Raw genomic sequence first — 16,927 nt, forward strand, 5'->3', positions numbered from 1 at the left:
TTCCTTGTTTGTGTAACTGAAAGTCTACAATCACTGGAACGAACGGACAATGATTCTTTCCCTTTTGATGCTCTTTCTGGTGCCTACTGTAGATCCTGTTTAGTGGTAACTTTGCCAGAATACACTCTGTTATACATAGTGCCCAAAGTTCCAGTAGTTAATATGTTACAGTAGAAAAAGATAAAGGGCAGGGCCTCCAGTTCCTGAACTGCACTCGCTAATACATTCTATGAAGCTGTAAAGATTGAAAGCACATTATGAACTGCAGAAGTTTATTCTTGTTGAAGAGCTGACATCATAATTTAAATATGTACGATTGATTTTATACTTTTGGAAGCTGTCAAATTGGTGCAGATCTCTACAGACTGAAAGAACTTAAATTTACGTGAAATAATGAGCACCAGAATTGAATTATACAACCAGGAGTTGCTGAGAATACTTAATCAAACACAATCAAGATCTTCTACATTCTTGGAACCAGGGCTGTACTGGGTGGGATTGCATGGTACATTTGTGAGACTACACCAGAACCCATGCTGGCTAGGGCTATTGGGGGTTGTAGCTCAAAACCTCTAGAGGGCACCGGGATGGCAAAGGTTGGGCTACACTCTCTCAAGCCTATTCCAAGAAACATATTGCTTGGATATGCTTCACCCTTACCCCCTTCTACCCTAACAAAAGTATATATTAGAAATTATATAAGCTCGCTTGTCAAAATCCTGGGGAGAGTTAATATAGTTTCAATATAGCTGTACAGAAAATGAAAATAAACATGATACTAACTTGTTCTACACAGAATTGTCTGATAACTTAATCAGGAGTTTTGGCATAGTGAATGCCAGCAGTAGACGAAAGGATGAGGCAAATTAGGACCACCCACTCCATTAATAATATTAAAACAAAATTGTATGATGCATACTGGAATCAAAATGCAGCCATGAAGAACAGGTGGTGACCTTGGGCCAGTAATTGCCAGCCCGAGCTCATTAGAGGAAGGCTGAGATACAAATGTGAAGCTAACTCAAAATAATAGAAGCAAGAAGCCAGAGTCTCTGCCCTGGATTGGTCTTGCTTTGATCCAATGATAGTGCCTCTGTCTTGGCCTCAACTAGATCTAAGCAGGCCTGCAAAATTATCTTGCCTGCAGTTAGAGCAGAATGCAGCAGCAAGACTGCTTGCAGGGGCAGCTTACCACTAACATATAACACTGGTGCAGAAAGCTCAGCACTGACTGCTGCCAGGCTGCCAAGCTGGTTTTAAAGTGCTTGTTTTGACTACAGCCCTCGATGGCTCGGGACTCAGGTATCTGAAAGATCACCTGCTCCCTTTTACAGCTGCCTGGATTTTGAGGTCGTAGTGGGGTGTGCTTCTCATGATGCCACAGGTCTCTCAGATACAGTATGTGGCCCCACAACTCTGGAATGCCCTCTTTTCTCAGCTGTGACTCTAACGAAGTTTCGATGCCAGGTAAAAATGTGGCGATTTACTCAAGCATCTTACTAAAGTGGCTGGTGTGGTTCAGCTCAGGGCCGGATTTAGGTTTGATGAGGCCCTAATGGCAGGCCTTTATATAGCAGGTGGGGCCCATTACTTGCATCATAGGAGCCTACACAACACAAAACACTGTTGCTGTATGTAGGTTTTATTTTATTTGTTTTTTATCTTATATTTTGGAAATGTACATCCATGTCCCCCCCTTTATTTTTTTGGGGGGGGCTTCCAAGAGAGTGGGACCCTAAGCCATAGCATGTTTAGCTTATACATAAATCTGGCACTGGTTCAGCTATTAGTATATTTGTTTTTATATGTTGCATTTAAATGAAATGTTTTTCTGATGGGAGTTGTTGCTGTTATTGATATTAATATTTTGTAGCTTTATTTTAGATATTATGGTTTATGTGAAAATTGTTTCCATTTGGTTGTGTACTTTTTGATGTTTTTATTGTTTATAACTACTTTTGTTATGTATTAAGTATTTTTTTCATGTTGAAAGCTGCCTTCAGCATGATTTTAACTATGTAAAGGCAGCGTACAAATTATGTATGTATGTATGTACGTATGTATGGACTTTAGTGTTCTTCACTCTGGGATTGTGTGAACCATGATGAATGCGCTAGAAATGCAATCAATCAATAAATTGCATTCTTTCTACTTTTATATTGAAAACTAAACCTGTAACACAGAGGTGTATGTGCATAATAAAAGTAATTTGTGACACATGCCAGACACTTCGTTTTAAGCATAGCACTCAGCCAAGCTCAACAGAAAATTTAATTTAACACATATGTAAATTAAAAAATGAATGACATTCAAGTAGGGGAGAAATGAGTCAACTGATTTTCTTGTAGATTTTAAAATAAACTAGGTGATGTGGCTTTATTATAGAGGCAGGATGCATATCAAGTAGTCCTAGAGCATTTTGAAAATCTAGCGAGAGAGGGGGAAAACATTAATAAAATGGTACAAGCTCCACACCTCAGCAATTCTGCCTTTGGAAATAAACAGAAATAAACCTACTTAAGAAAAAATAGGGCAAAGCTTAGCACAGGTGGAGGATATATATATATATATTTGAAAAAGAAATCTGCGGTTCTCAGCCATCTTTCCACATTATCTCTTGGCACACTGGTAGTATGAGACATTAGAAAACATCTAATGTTGCAGAAGAGGTTGAAGGGTCTGGTTAGAAAAACAAAAACTATTTTTTTACTGGAAAATCCACAGCACGCAAAAGCCGACATGTTTACAGTGATTTAAAAATTAATCTAAACTAATGAGTATCTTAGTGAGCTGCTAAGAAGACTGTGTTTTCTAGAGCTAGGCATACTGTACAGTATATGACCTCTTTAAATTCTCCACCCTGTTTGTAGGCAGAAACTAGGAGGCTATTTCACTTGATTTATCCAGGAAAAGGAAAAGATTTTCATCAGTTTCTCAGGGTGGGGCTTATCACTGGCAACAGCAAAGCTTCTTCTGAGAAACTTTGGCAGTGGAAAGGTCTTCCTTAGGAGGTTGTAGACTCTACTTCCTTGAAGGTTTTTAAGCAGAGATTGGATGGCCATCTGTCATAAATGCTTTAGCTGAGATTCCTGCATTGCTGGGGGTGGACTAAATGATCCTTTGGGTCCTTTCCAATTCTACAATACTATGATTCTACTCTGAGGAGCAGAACTCTAAGTGACTGACAGGGGGAGCAAAACCCACTACCTCATTTGCATTTTAAGGGGAACACATGGTGGCATAAGGGTTGGCTTTGGCTTGAGTCTGCAACTTTAGACCACTCAGCATCCAATATTTTATGCTATAGAACCAATCAATGAAAAATCTGCAGGGATCTGCAAGAAAACCCATAAAGGACACAGGAGAGCTTGATTAATTATGAGCCATATGCAGTAGCTACTGGACAAGTTTATTCATCCTTATTTTTTCTTTCTCTTCCCGCATCTCCAAGAGTGATGTGAGCCTCCTTATTCTCTATTCTGAAGGCAGGTCAATCTTACCATATGTCTTCCCAGCTGTGCAGGCTGACCGGACAAGAAACAATTACCTCTCACCCTGTCTTAAGCAACACAAACTGGATCCTAGGTACTCCAAGTTAGTCACTCAGTTTGAACAGGAAAGGGACAGTCTTCTCTATTCTCTACATCACTTTGCTTTCCCATGGAGCCCAATGCAAGCTGGGATCCAATGTGGTATTTTTCTGTTCTCTTTACCTGTTCACACCCTCCCCCCCAACCCCATGCCTTTCTGCTAAGGACATAAATATTTGCTGCCAGGATGCTTTTTTTGTTGTTTAGTCGTTTAGTCGTGTCCGACTCTTCATGACCCCATGGACCAGAGCAGGCCAGGCACTCCTGTCTTCCACTGCCTCCCGCAGTTTGGTCAAACTCATGCTGGTAGCCTTAGGGAGCACAATAATTTGTTTCCTAAACTGAGGGGTGCTCATATGCTGACAGTATTCCTGCCTTACAGCAAAAAAGACTGCAGGATTGGGGACAGGGGAGAGAGAAAAGACATCCACCCACGATTGTCAGGTATAATAGCTCCAAACGTTACCAACACTTTATATTTAATGAAGCTCAAGGTGCGCCACTACTTTAAATAACAGTGATTAGCAATTCTTCTGACAATGATTCACACTCCCACTCTAACTTTCTAAATGCTAAGCTGCATCATTAACTTACTTTAAATAGCTTCCATCTATTTGTCCCAGGCAACTCTTTAGAGCCATATCATTTTTTCTTTTGCTTTCCCTTTTCACAATGGCTGATGTACCATTATGTATTAAAAAGCTAGTAATGACTGAGTTGCGTCAGGATCACAAAATCAACATCAATGTCAGTTAAAGATTATATAGCATATTGGATTTTCCTAAGGCTGTGAAACATTTTTAGATCCAATCACCCACAGCTTCACATAATGCACAGGCCATTAAATGTATAGATTTTAATTATCGTAACTACAGTCTTTCCCAGGGGAAGCTGGAGGAGAATGCAGAACTTGACGATCTTTCAGGCCACAAAACTATCAACCTGATGTACAGCACCTCACAAATGTCACCTTGCCGTTAACAGCACAATTTTGTTTGGTTAAGCCTTAGCCAATACATTAATTCCATTCTTCATTATGCCTATGTACCATGCCTATATTTAGCTATGTTACAATTTATATGATACTGGTATGTACTGCTCCCTTTGTTTTATTTTAAAAACCATATATTGAACAAAATAAACAGGATTAGCCTCAGCCTGAAACAGCAGAAATAGTTACAAGAAAAAAATCATGACCATATATATATATATGGTCTGTCTCCTTTATCATCCCATCTTCTGCTTTGTTTTCTCACTTCTTCCTCCTCATAATAAATCATAATAAATCAGTTTATCATCCGATCACAACCAATTGCTAGAAGACAGTGTCCAGATGACAGGAAGAGTTTTAAACTTAATAAATGTACAAACACCAACATTTATTCAAAGACTGCATCCTAGGACAAACACATTATTTCACTTAGATTCTGTTTATATGAGAACTGAGGGTCAGTACTCAAAGCCATCCTGTCCCAGTTTCAAGTTAAAACATTCTAGCTGTCGGCACACCTCTCCAGCTCACACAAAGTATAAATTCTAAAATACATATACCAGCAGACCGTAGCTCTAAACTTCAGCACATCAGACCGAGCTGTAAATAAAAAGAGGTAACGGACCCCTGACAATCACGAACGACTCTGGGGTTGCAGAGCTCCTCTCGCTTTACTGGCCAAGGGAGCCGACGTTTGTCCACAGACAGTGTTTCTGGGTCATGTGGCCAGCATGACTAAGCCGCTTCTGGAGAAACCAGAGCAGCTCACGGAAACGCCGTTTGCCTTCCCGCCAGAGCAGTACCTATTTATCTACTTGCACTTTCACGTGCTTTCGAACTGCTAGGTTGGCAGGAGCTGGGACCGAGCAAGGGGAGCTCACTCCATCGTGGGGATTAGAACCGCCAACCTTCCGATCGGCAAGCCCTAGGCTCAGTGGTTTAGACCACAGTGCCACCCGCATCCCTCCAAGCTGTAAATAAGTTTATGTAAACCAGAAATTCATTTAAATGACCTTTGATCCTCTTCATATGAATGGTCCTTTGTGACTGAAAACTTGCAAACTTTAAGCAACAAGAGGCAAAGTATAGCAATAAGTATAATCATTTTCTGCATTTCATAACTCCCACTATTCTAAGAAGCAGTGCTTTTTTCTCTAGAAAAATAGGTGCCGGTACTCACCATGAAGTTGTTACAGTTAAAAAGTGTGATGCTTACAACAAAAAAGATGTGCTGTTACTCACCATGAAGTTGTTAAAGTAAGTCCCACACTTTTTAACAACAAAAGAGGTGCTGGAACTGTGCACCCTTAAGTACCCTCTGCAAGGGAAAAGCACTACTTGAAGTAGCATTTCAATAACTGGGATGAAAAACACAAAGCATTAGCAATGGATCTTCAATTATTATTGAGATCTGTATGCAACTTTTGAATCCAAAATTACTGTTTCCAAGAATAAATAAGAGCCAGGTAAAATAACATTAAAACACAGCTGTATCATTACGAATGAATGAATGAATGAATGAATGAATACAATAAAACATTCAAAGCAGTTAAAACCATCCAAATTATTGCTTATTAAAAACCCAGGCTAAAAATTGAACCATATTGACCCTGCTGTCTGAAACGCTAGACTAGAGTACAGGCGGTGACCCCTTTGTGCATGTCCAATCAATGTGTGACCGCCAATGTGTGGGTCCTTTTGGACCCGGAAGAGGGCAGAATGAGGGGCAGGGTGGGACGGGCTTATGTGCGCTCTGCTGATGTGTGAGGGGGGCCAGGAATGGAACCTCTGCACAAAATAGTCACCCCCTGTGTTATTTGATGGCTCTCTGAGGAATTGTTACCATATAGAAAAAGTCCTTACTCTGGACAGCTGCATAACCTCTGACAGTGTGAGCCTTGAAGGATTATTTATGATTGCAAAAAAACAGGCAACTTCAGGCAAGTGGCTCACTATTAGATATTTCATTGCTACATTAAGTTATTTGAAATCGCTACATGCAGGTTATTGTACAAGCAGGCACGCCTTATCATGGGCACAGTGCATGGCCGTGTCTGAAATATAAACACATCAGCACAGAAGAATATCATCACCTGACAAGGGCCAGCCACCTGAAGAATAAGAATAAGAATTTTTATTTATTATTTATACCCCACACATCTGGCTGGGTTTCCCCAGCCACTCTGGGAACAATGGGAGGAACCACTCAAGAAAATACTTCCCATCTCCCAAGTATGACAAAATGGGAATTATTTAGCATGAATTTCTGTTCTCCAAGTCTCCTGCAGGCCCTTTGCCATCTATCTCCTTCTGGCGTCTGCAGACAGGGCCAAACTTGTGTGCTTCTCCATGAGGAGGAGGAGCTCTGCCCTCTCAGGAACAGACTGGCAGAGGAAGACCTTTTGACCCTATTGAATCAAAAGGGTAAAAGAGGGACAAAAGTCTAATACCAGTTATCTGAACAGATGTTCTCATCCTCCCCCACATGCCCTTCAAAGGAATCTTAGAGCTGCAGAGCTGTGGATGATAAAACCCCTGGTGCGGTACAATATTCCATAAAGATTGTCAACAGTAACAGTATAAAAAAAATGCTGGAAGCTTGGCCTGAGACAAAAAAACTTATCTGATTTTTTTAATTTTATTTTTTTAAGAAGAATACAGGCTTGAGGTGTGGCATTTTATTATCTTTCATTAGTCAGGCATGCACTGCCAATACAATCTTTACCAGTCCTTCCACAAACTGTATTTTTTTCTTACTAAATAAAGAAGCAGCATTAGAACAATTCTCACACCAAAATCCAATGCCTGGAAAGGAAATTCAATTTAAAAAATAGGTTGTTTATTGGCAAATCTTATAATAAAATAGCTTGAGGCACTAATGGAATGCAATCCTGTAAGGGTGTTTGCAAAATTGGGGGGGGGGAGGGAGAGAGAGAGAGAGACGAACTGCAGCGTAATGAAGTTGAATCAAGTGTATTGACTTCATGTACTAAGACTGAAATGGATACATAAATGTGCTAACCTTAAATGTGACATGCATATAATGGGAGCTTTTTTACAATAGCAAAAAGAAGTACACACACTTGAACATCCTGTACAAGGCAGATTCTTATTATACTGCTTAGAGTATTGCTTTTACACTGCTACTTAAGGCAGATTATAGATCCCATTTTGTAGAGGAATATAATATGCCACACCTGTATCCTAGGCACAATAGCAATTGCTCTTTCATCCTGGCTGCAGTTCAATATGCAGTTTCGCTATCTAGATTTGCCAGAACATCTGTTAGCAACCTCTACAGAGGAGCAGTAATCACTTCCTAGGTCAGAACCACAGATTGTGTTCCTGTCTTGGCAGTGGTGTAGCGTGGGGGGTGCAGGGGGGTCCGGCCGCACCGGGCGCAACATCTGGGGGTTAGGGTTAGGGGGCGCAAATCCACGGGTTAGGGGGCGCAAATCCACGGGCTAGGGGGCGCAAATTACTTGCCTTGCTCCGGGTGCTGACAACCCACGCTACGCCACTGTGTCTCGGCTATTGGGCAACAGTAGTCATGTGCCAAAATCTCAATTACATACTTTTCACATGGCCAGCAGCCGCTGCTACCCCATAATTCACAACTACCTAGACCCGAAGTGGCCAACTCTCTGCATGCCGCTTGGTTAGGCTGGTGGGGTTGTCTACCTGTCAATCACAATGATGTCATATGGCATCAGGTGATTGAAACTTTAAGCTGTGGCTGCAAATTAAGATTCACCCTATATGGCCTGGTGGGTCAATGGAAAGCCACAAAAAGAGCTTTTTAAGGCCTCTGCCTGACTTACCCAGCTCTGGGAAACTCGCAAAGCTTTCACACCTCCTTCCCAGAGGCTGGTAAGGAAGGCAATGCCTTTACTTTTGAATAAAGCTTTTTTCTAAGGTCCTATTTACCCTTTTTAGCTCCCCACCAGGTTGCCCGCCATAAAAATAACTTTTTGAACCATCCGCCTTGCTTACCAGCCTTTGGAAAGGATGTACCCCAAGGCCCTCACATGACTATCCCAAAGTCTGCTACAGACAGGTAGGGATTGTCGTGGGATGGAGGCAGTTTCAGAATTCCTGGCCTTAAGCAAGTTTGCCCTTGTGCCTGGACCCCTAGAACTGAACTGTTGCATAAGTGGCGGGCTCACTGTACATCATATCCAACCCATGCTCTGAAAAGAGAACAATAATGCCAAAAGTTAGACCTCAAAATTGTCCCCAGTGTGGAGCAAGTGTTCAGTGAGGTGGAGATACCCTCGTTTCATGCATCTGCAGTTTGGGAGGTAGCATGTGTAGGTAGAGCCTAAAGGTAAAGGTAAAGGTACCCCTGACCGTTAGGTCCAGTCGCAGACGACTCTGGGGTTGCAGTGCTCATCTTGCTCTATAGGCCAAGGGAGCTGGCGTTTGTCTACAGACAGCTTTTGGGTCATGTGGCCAGCATGACTAAGCCGCTTCTGGTGAACCAGAGCAGTGCACGGAAATGCCGTTTACCTTCCTGCCAGAGTAGTACCTATTTATCTACTTGTACTTGATGTGCTTTCGAACTGCTAGGTGGGCAGGAGCTGGGACCAAACAACGGGCGCTCACCCCATCGCGGGGATTGGAACCGCTGACCTTCTGATCAGCAATCCCTAGGCTCAGTGGTTTAGACCACAGCACCACCCACGTCCCTAGGTAGAGCCTACTTCTATATAAATCAGAAGATGGCATAATTAGTGTGGCAGCAGCAAGCGTGGTGTACTTCAAGAAATAAAATTTGGAATATTTCAAAGGGGGAAAAAACAAATGGGGTTGTTGAGACAGAAGGAGATGGAAACTTCAAGAAAGCCAAGGTCCACGTTTTGGAGTCTTGCTACAAAGAAATAATCATTTGTTTAAAAAATAAACAAGCATACCTGTCAGCTTGTAAGAAAGGTACATCCATTTTCTTGTTTATCAAGGCAAAAAACAGGGGGTGTTAGATTAAAAGAAAACACAATGAGCTGTAACAAGCACTGACCTAGTCTTGATTTCTGGTAAAATTTTAATATTTGACATTTTGCTACTGATAAAAATCAGAATTCTGTGGCAGCTTATGTTAATGCAAAATGGATAACCTTCTCTTATCAAGAGATGCATAATGCATAAATGCTTGAAGAATAGAACGTTACCAAAATAGTGATAACGGAACACTTTATACTCATTATTATTTTTACATATGCCATTACTCCTTGAAGAAACTGGGAGGAAGATGTGGCTTCCAAACAAAGGTTGGCAGGGAAGACACCTTAAACTGTCTACCTAATTCTGTAGCACAGTGGAAAAACTAAGATAAAGGATAATACCCCTACTAGACAAGGAGAAAATCCATAGATGTTATATTAAACTAAAAAACAAACTTTCCAGCCCAAGCTCATTATTTGCTCTCAATGACAAAACATTTTTTTTAATAGTGTGTAGATTTGATAGCTTCCTAGTGCAATAGCTATAAAAATGTTATCACCTCCTAAAGGCAGGCAGGGGGTCCTGTCTGTTCTATTTGTGCTATGTTTCAAAGCTTTAGAAAGAAAGCACATCTGAAAATGAGGAAGAACTTATGGGATCATAAAGCGATAATGTTCGACATGTTCTCACTTGAAAGAGACGGAAACAACCCATGGTATTTCCTTGCAGAATATGAATGTCCCTAGAGAGCTAGGCTGGATAGAGCACATAGGTCAGTTATTCTGGAGGGAAAACCCAGCACATGTAGTCCACAATCAATAAATCAATGTCACTTATAACGCAATCTAAGATGGTCCAGAGGCATAAAGGGAATAATACTGTGTAAACTAATAGAGTTATGTCCCTTCTGCTTCCTCAAAGTAAAGTTAACATTGTGAGGAGAGCAATGTGGGGTTTTTTTAGATGAAGGGAAAAAAGGCAGTATAAAGAGAAAGACAAAAACAAATCTACCAGCCCTATTTTAATCCAAAGGACAAATGCACAGTTGTGTTTAAGGCAGCAATCAAATACATAATTAATACGGAACAAAATCCATTGAAATCTGAATTATTTTATTTTTGAATTAATATGCTTAGTTTAGGATTGTGCACTGCAAATCCCACTAATACCAGTAGGAAAATGATATGGAAAACACATGATTTGGGCATACAAATTTTACATTGCTCGCCCCAATCCTTATTCCACTCTGTACTGTCTAATTAGAATTCCAATTATAACTAAACAACAAATTTCCTGTTTTTCAATATTTTCTTCCCATGTGCCAAAAATTTTTTATGAGAAAGAGAGAAAACTCCAGAGTAGTACTAGTGAAATAAATGAGATATTAAATGAACAGCTAAGGCTTAAACCAGGGGTAGGTCAGCTGGTGTCCTTCAGATGTTATTGGACTACAAGTCCCATCATCCTATGCTGGCTGGGACAGATGGAAATTGGAGTATATCAACATTTCCCCACCCCTGATTTAAACTATTCATATGAACAAATATAAAATGCCAGTGCACTAGAGGCAAAGTTGTACATACATTTTACCATCCCCTCTCTAAAGGCCAGGAATTCTTGACACAGTACATTTCAATATAAATACCATCCCATAATCAGTGAGTCATTAGTACGAGCTCCTCAGTGCTGCCTGATACAGACCCAGCCAATGTTAATTATATAAGCACTAACACTTAGACACTCAGACATAATCAAGTGCTAATGTATATTATAAATACTTAATAACTTAACTTAAAATTGACAATGTTTGGAATACATCTCATTTCTATCATTTAAGCATGTAAATTTTGTGGGTCAAGGTTTAGAACCAGCAGCATATGTGCCTAATTAGATCCATCAGACCTCCCCATTTGGCCCATGAGGTCATTTTGGTCAAGCCACAGCCAACTGCCCTATAACTGACATCAGGTATGAAGCAGGTAAAGATGTTGATGGGCCAAAAGGGTGTTTGAAAGCCCCATAGCCTCCTTCACAGCACTTTGCGAGTCCCAACAATCAACTGCTCAATGGGACTTGCGCAGCACTGGGCAGAAAATAGTTCACCTGACAAAGGCAAAGAATTAAAGCTTCTCTGCCCCCACACCAGGGTCCTGATCATGTTCAGGCCACCTGCACCTGCAATCTGGAGAGGAAGGGAAGGGCTGAAGGCGAGAACCACCCTAATTATTATTATTATTATTATTATTATTATTATTATTATTATTAATAATACGCTGCCCATCTGGCTGGGTTTCCCCAGCCACTCTGGGCGGCTCCCAACAAAATATTAAAAATAGAATCAAACATTCAAAATTTCCCTAAACAGGGCTGCCTTCAGATGTCTTCTAAAAGTCAGATAGTTTATTTCCTTGACAAGAGGGCGTTCCACAGGGCTGGCGCCGCTACCGAGAAAGCCCTCTTCCTGGTTGCCTGTAACCTCACTTCTCTCAGGTGGGAACTGCCAGAAGGCCCTCGGTGCTGGACCTCAGTGTCCGGGCTGAACGATGTGGGTGGAGACACTCCTTCAGGTATACTGGGCCGAGGCCATTTTGGGCTTTAAAGGTCAGCACCAACACTTTGAATTGTGCTCGGAAACGTCCTGGGAGACAATGTAGGTCTTTCAGGACCGGTATTATATGGTCTTGGAGACCACTCCCAGTCACCAGTCTCGTTGCTGCATTCTGGATTAGTTGTAGTTTCTGGGTCACCTTCAAAGGTAGCCCCACGTAGAGCACATTGCAGTAGTCCAAGCAGGAGATAACCAGAGCATGCACCACTCTGGCCAGACAGTATGCGGGCAGGTAGGGTCTCAGCCTGAATACCAGATGGAGCTGGTAGACAGCTGCCCTGGACACAGAATTAACCTGCAGCTCCATGGACAGCTATGAGACTAGAGACTGTTCTTATGTGGGTGAGGACACATGGGGGTTGCAGACTGATGTGCCCCCAAAACGTATTGCCCCCATCAGTGCTATTTTTCTAGAAAAAGAGGTGCTGGAACTCATCATGAACTTCTCCCTTGTTCTCTTAGAACAACAATGGTGCCCACCTGAGAGGTGCTGGAGCTGAGTTCTGGCTGGAAAAAAGCCCTGCTCCCCACAGGAATGCAGTTCTTGGGAAGGAGGTATCCCAGCCATTAGATTAGAAATTACTTCTCCCTTATGGCATGTGCCCATGAAGAAATTCAGTAAAAAGGCAAAAAGTACCTTGAGCTACAGTGAATCACACAAGGAAGTAAATCACTGTGCAAATGTTTCAGAATTTAGTTAGCACAAAAATTTGCACTCAAACAGACTGATTACTTTAATTTAAAGCAGTAGATGATGAATTGAGAAAAGGCAGCTTTGGCTTTTGCTCTCCCCTCATTAGACAACAAACTTTTAAAGTCTGTTTATCAAATGGAAAACAGTTCTGTGTTCTTGAGAAAGGTAAATTGAACATATCTCCCTCACCTCTAAGATCCCACACAATGTCTATTCATTTATCACAAGTGCTTTGTATCATCCTGGAACAGGTAATGTAATGCCTTTCACAATCTCCATTTTCTGAGAGCTGAAAGATAATTAATGGATTTAGAGAGAGTCTGAGAGGACTAACAATAGAATATTTGCATAGAGTGACATTTAGTGCACAATATTTCACAGAACGAGAACTGGCAAACCTGAATAACAATTGGAACTGATGGCAAATACTTAGAACAGGTTATGAATATTTCCCACAATAAAATATGATGAATGGTTATGGATACATCAACACTGGTCTTAATGATGATGCAGCCAAGTTTAATAAGGTGTCTTATTTAGAATTTCATAGTGGTCCAAATGAACGAACTTAAAGCAGGCTAGTCAGGGAGAGATATTTGGGTGCCATAGGAGGTAGCAGCAAGCACTCTGGCAAGCACACTTTGGTAGCAAATTTCATTGAATTATGCATTTTATGAAGACATAGATTGGAATCCAACAAAGTAGTTCCATAAACACAATGATTTCAAGCTGTGCAACACAACTTCCCCACTATCTCTTCATTGCACCCATGCCCCAGATCTGCTCTATGGGGTCCCCCCACCACCACCCAGAGCAGATGTGAGGAGGATGTGAGGTGCATAGGGAGAGGAGAAGGAAGTTCCACTGTGCAAACAGAAATCCTTGCACTCACGGTACTACTTCGCTGGATACCACATATACTTTCCATTGTCTGAAATTCAGTTCTAGTATTATGGGGAGAGAGAGTTCTCTTTTCCCATCATACCTAAATGTTGCAAACCTATAAACTTTTTGTTTATAGAAAAAGACAACTAGAAAGGATATGAGAGAGGTTTGTGAAATTTATGTATGTTTCCTAGCTTTTGCTTGTTGGCAAGATGCTCCTCCAACCTCTTAATTATTACACATCTTTCATTTCCAAGTTGTGGTGACCAAAAGACTACATAATGTTGACTGAAAACATGGCCACGCCATAAAGGGCATTACATGATACTAGGGAAGAAAGGAGGTGCTGTTTTTAGCAGGAGTATCATGCTGCCAGAGCATCATATCCCCCTCCCAACTCAAGCCTAGGAGACAGTATCTTTAGTTAATGGGATTTGCAATGGTGGAAACTGACAAGTGGTTAATGATGCTGCCACCAGACAAGATACCCATAATCAAAGTCAATGAATGCAAGATGTTCCCATGGAAAGTCACTAGCAACCTTATGTACCAAGCTGCCATTATTTATCTCTTTTCTCACAACTCTCTCTGGAAACTGACAACAAAGGAATTACTCCCCCAAATATTAATGATTCCATCAACCTAATCAAAATTGCTATAGATGAAGAAGAACAAACATTTCCTTATACAACCCACACAAACTTTATGTCGCATACTTTCACTATCTCCACTGGAGGTACTTTTGACAAATTGAAAAATATTCATGAAAAACCTTTGTGTATCTCACTTTAGCCCGAACTTCCACACAATTAGTTGTCTGATAAAAAAATAATTTTATATTCTGCCTGAAGAACAGGTCTGCATAATTTGCATATATTTATGACAATGGAGAAGTAGTTCTCTAAAGGGTGCCGCTTTGACTATTCTATGTAATATATTTAACAACTAACAGAGACAGACAGCTAGATATAGTATACTGTATAATGTATTTTATTAAGAATGTTGAAACTTGCTGTGTATGTAGAGCACAATTTTAAAAGCTCTACATTCTTCAAAGCAAAATTTTAAAATCCAGTTTTAAATGTTGTGTTTAATATAGTAGAGAGAGAGAGAAACACCTTATCTAAATATATATCTAAATATATAAAGAACAGCATCCAGCTAAAATGTACAAAGTTTTCTCTCCCCATCCCTGAAAAATTCCAGAAAAAGACATTGCAAGGTTTAAAGTGTGCAAACATTTTGAAATAAGTGGTGCAAACAAATTTGTGTTTGCTTGTTAAACTTCTGTTTCCCTTATTTTTTTTATCACATACAGCAAAATATTGCTTTGAATTGCATATGTGACTGGTTTTTCCAAAGAACAGAACTTGTGTCAGTCCACAGAACTGCAGATCTCTTATTTTCTGGTTGAAGTCTGGTTGAAGGTTGATTAGCATACTAACCTGCACCAAGGATAGCTATTGTTTTCACATACGAATTTGGTCACAGAGGCTGGATAGTGGTCCTGGAATTGTCATCTATGTATGATCATGCTCCGTAAATCACAGTGATAGGAATTCACGTTTCCTGCTTGGCAGGGGGTTGGACTCGATGGCCCTTGTGGTCTCTTCCAACTCTATGATTCTATGATTCATTGGTACACATGGGCAATCTGCTGAAGCACTGGTCTTTTTGCCCATCCATATATAACTGGCATGTTTTTGAAAGCCATTTCAAAACTTGATTATTGCTCATTACAGTGGTAGATATATTCAGTGACCATGTCATCATCAAACATGGACGAGTACTTTCTCTTGAAGTGAGGCCTAATGCACTGTACAAGGCTCAGTCCAAAGGGCCCTACTATTCTGAGACCAGACAATGGATTAAATGGAGTCAAAACTGCTCCAAATGCTTTGATCCATATTGGAATGTGCCTCTCACGTTCAGCACAGGAGGGCCTCTCCGGGAAACCCAGTGGCTCCACTGATATAAGATGTTTTACAGTGAGTAAGCATCTGCCAGGAATCCACTCAGGTTGTGTCCAAGTAAAATCATTCTGTCCAATCCCATTTCCCCCCTCCATTCTTCTACAAATTGATTTTCTGCTACTTCTGCATCTGTGTCAAAGTGTGACCTAATACTGCATCCAAATCCCAAGAGATCAAATGCATACACAGTCCTGTTTTCGCAATGATCTTAACAGTTCAGTGGCCAAAGTCCAACACCTCCTCCAAACCCATAGAGAAGAACAAGTGGAGTTTTCTGCAAGAGGCTGTGAGAGAACATTAGTGTCCATATTTTATTTTCATTGGATAGGAAGACATATTGTTTACGGCATGTACTTGTGATACATTTCAGTATTTGCTCCTCAGCATACCAGTGATATAGGACACCAAGCAAGAAGCCAACTGCATAGCCATCCAAACCCTTTGCTGGGAGACTCCAGGCTCTCACTCTCATCCTTGGCCATGGCAGCGCAGAGGCAGTGTCAGCATCTGGGAGCCATTCCAGGGGCAGCAGCTGGGAGCTGAGTGACAGAGCGACCATGGCAGCAGCACCCCCGCCAACCATCATGGGACCCACCCAACAGCATATAGAATATAACAGATATCATTGCACCCTACACAATGTTAGACACTTTTAAAATTTTGTTTTTATTACAAAGAGTCTACCAAAACCAATGCAGCAAAATAGTTGTATTATTTTAAAATTTGCAACCAAATTTTGCCATGAAACGTGGTACTTCAACTGCATTTAAGCCAAACAGTTTAAAAGTCTGATCACACCATACAAGCATTGTTTCGCTTATTAGTCACATGAAATAACTGAGAGGATGGATTCAAGGGGAAAATTCACTTTGTACACTGAGTGTTTTGGTTTTTCCCATGATAAAGTTGAATTTTTGAAAAAGAATCACATGAAACAAAATTCTACAATAATGATTTCAAGAGGCACTTTTACCAAGAGCATCTCAAATTGTTCATTTTTCAATGTACAACCTTGCATAAAGAGGTAGTGCCATCTTAAAGCCATTTTGAATCAAATTGTACTTGCACATATATGTGAAAATTAAATGGTACCTCCACGATACATAAATAATATACCCAGCATTCAATATAAGCAGTTTTAATGAAATTGTCATGATCAAGGAAACATCTGTAATCTGATGTTAACAAAGAGGTGGGAGGTGTGGGAGACAGGGAGAGAGATGGGGAGAGAGAGAGAGATACACA

The 16,927-nt window shown here is 40.8% G+C and overlaps 1 long non-coding RNA gene and 1 pseudogene across 5 annotated transcripts in view; one reads left to right on the top strand and one right to left on the bottom strand.

Annotated features, from left to right (window-relative positions):
• LOC308594403 overlaps nucleotides 1–16,927 on the top strand; it is a 52,435-nt gene that overhangs the window by 8,642 nt on the left and 26,866 nt on the right. The window contains exon 1 of one of the 4 annotated variants that reach the window (XR_014011442.1): nucleotides 1,159–1,467. The exons of the other annotated variants lie outside the window; for them this stretch is intronic. This is a non-coding gene — a long non-coding RNA (uncharacterized lncRNA). Of the gene's footprint in view, nucleotides 1–1,158; nucleotides 1,468–16,927 lie in introns of those variants that run through there. 4 annotated transcript variants of the gene reach the window in all.
• Nucleotides 15,343–16,265, bottom strand: LOC308594458 (1-acylglycerol-3-phosphate O-acyltransferase ABHD5 pseudogene; annotated as a pseudogene). Its single transcript has one exon. The product of its transcript is annotated as a 1-acylglycerol-3-phosphate O-acyltransferase ABHD5 pseudogene (transcript).

Source organism: Podarcis bocagei (assembly GCF_964188305.1).
Source record: "Podarcis bocagei genome assembly, chromosome: 9".
Taxonomy (NCBI): domain Eukaryota; kingdom Metazoa; phylum Chordata; class Lepidosauria; order Squamata; family Lacertidae; genus Podarcis; species Podarcis bocagei.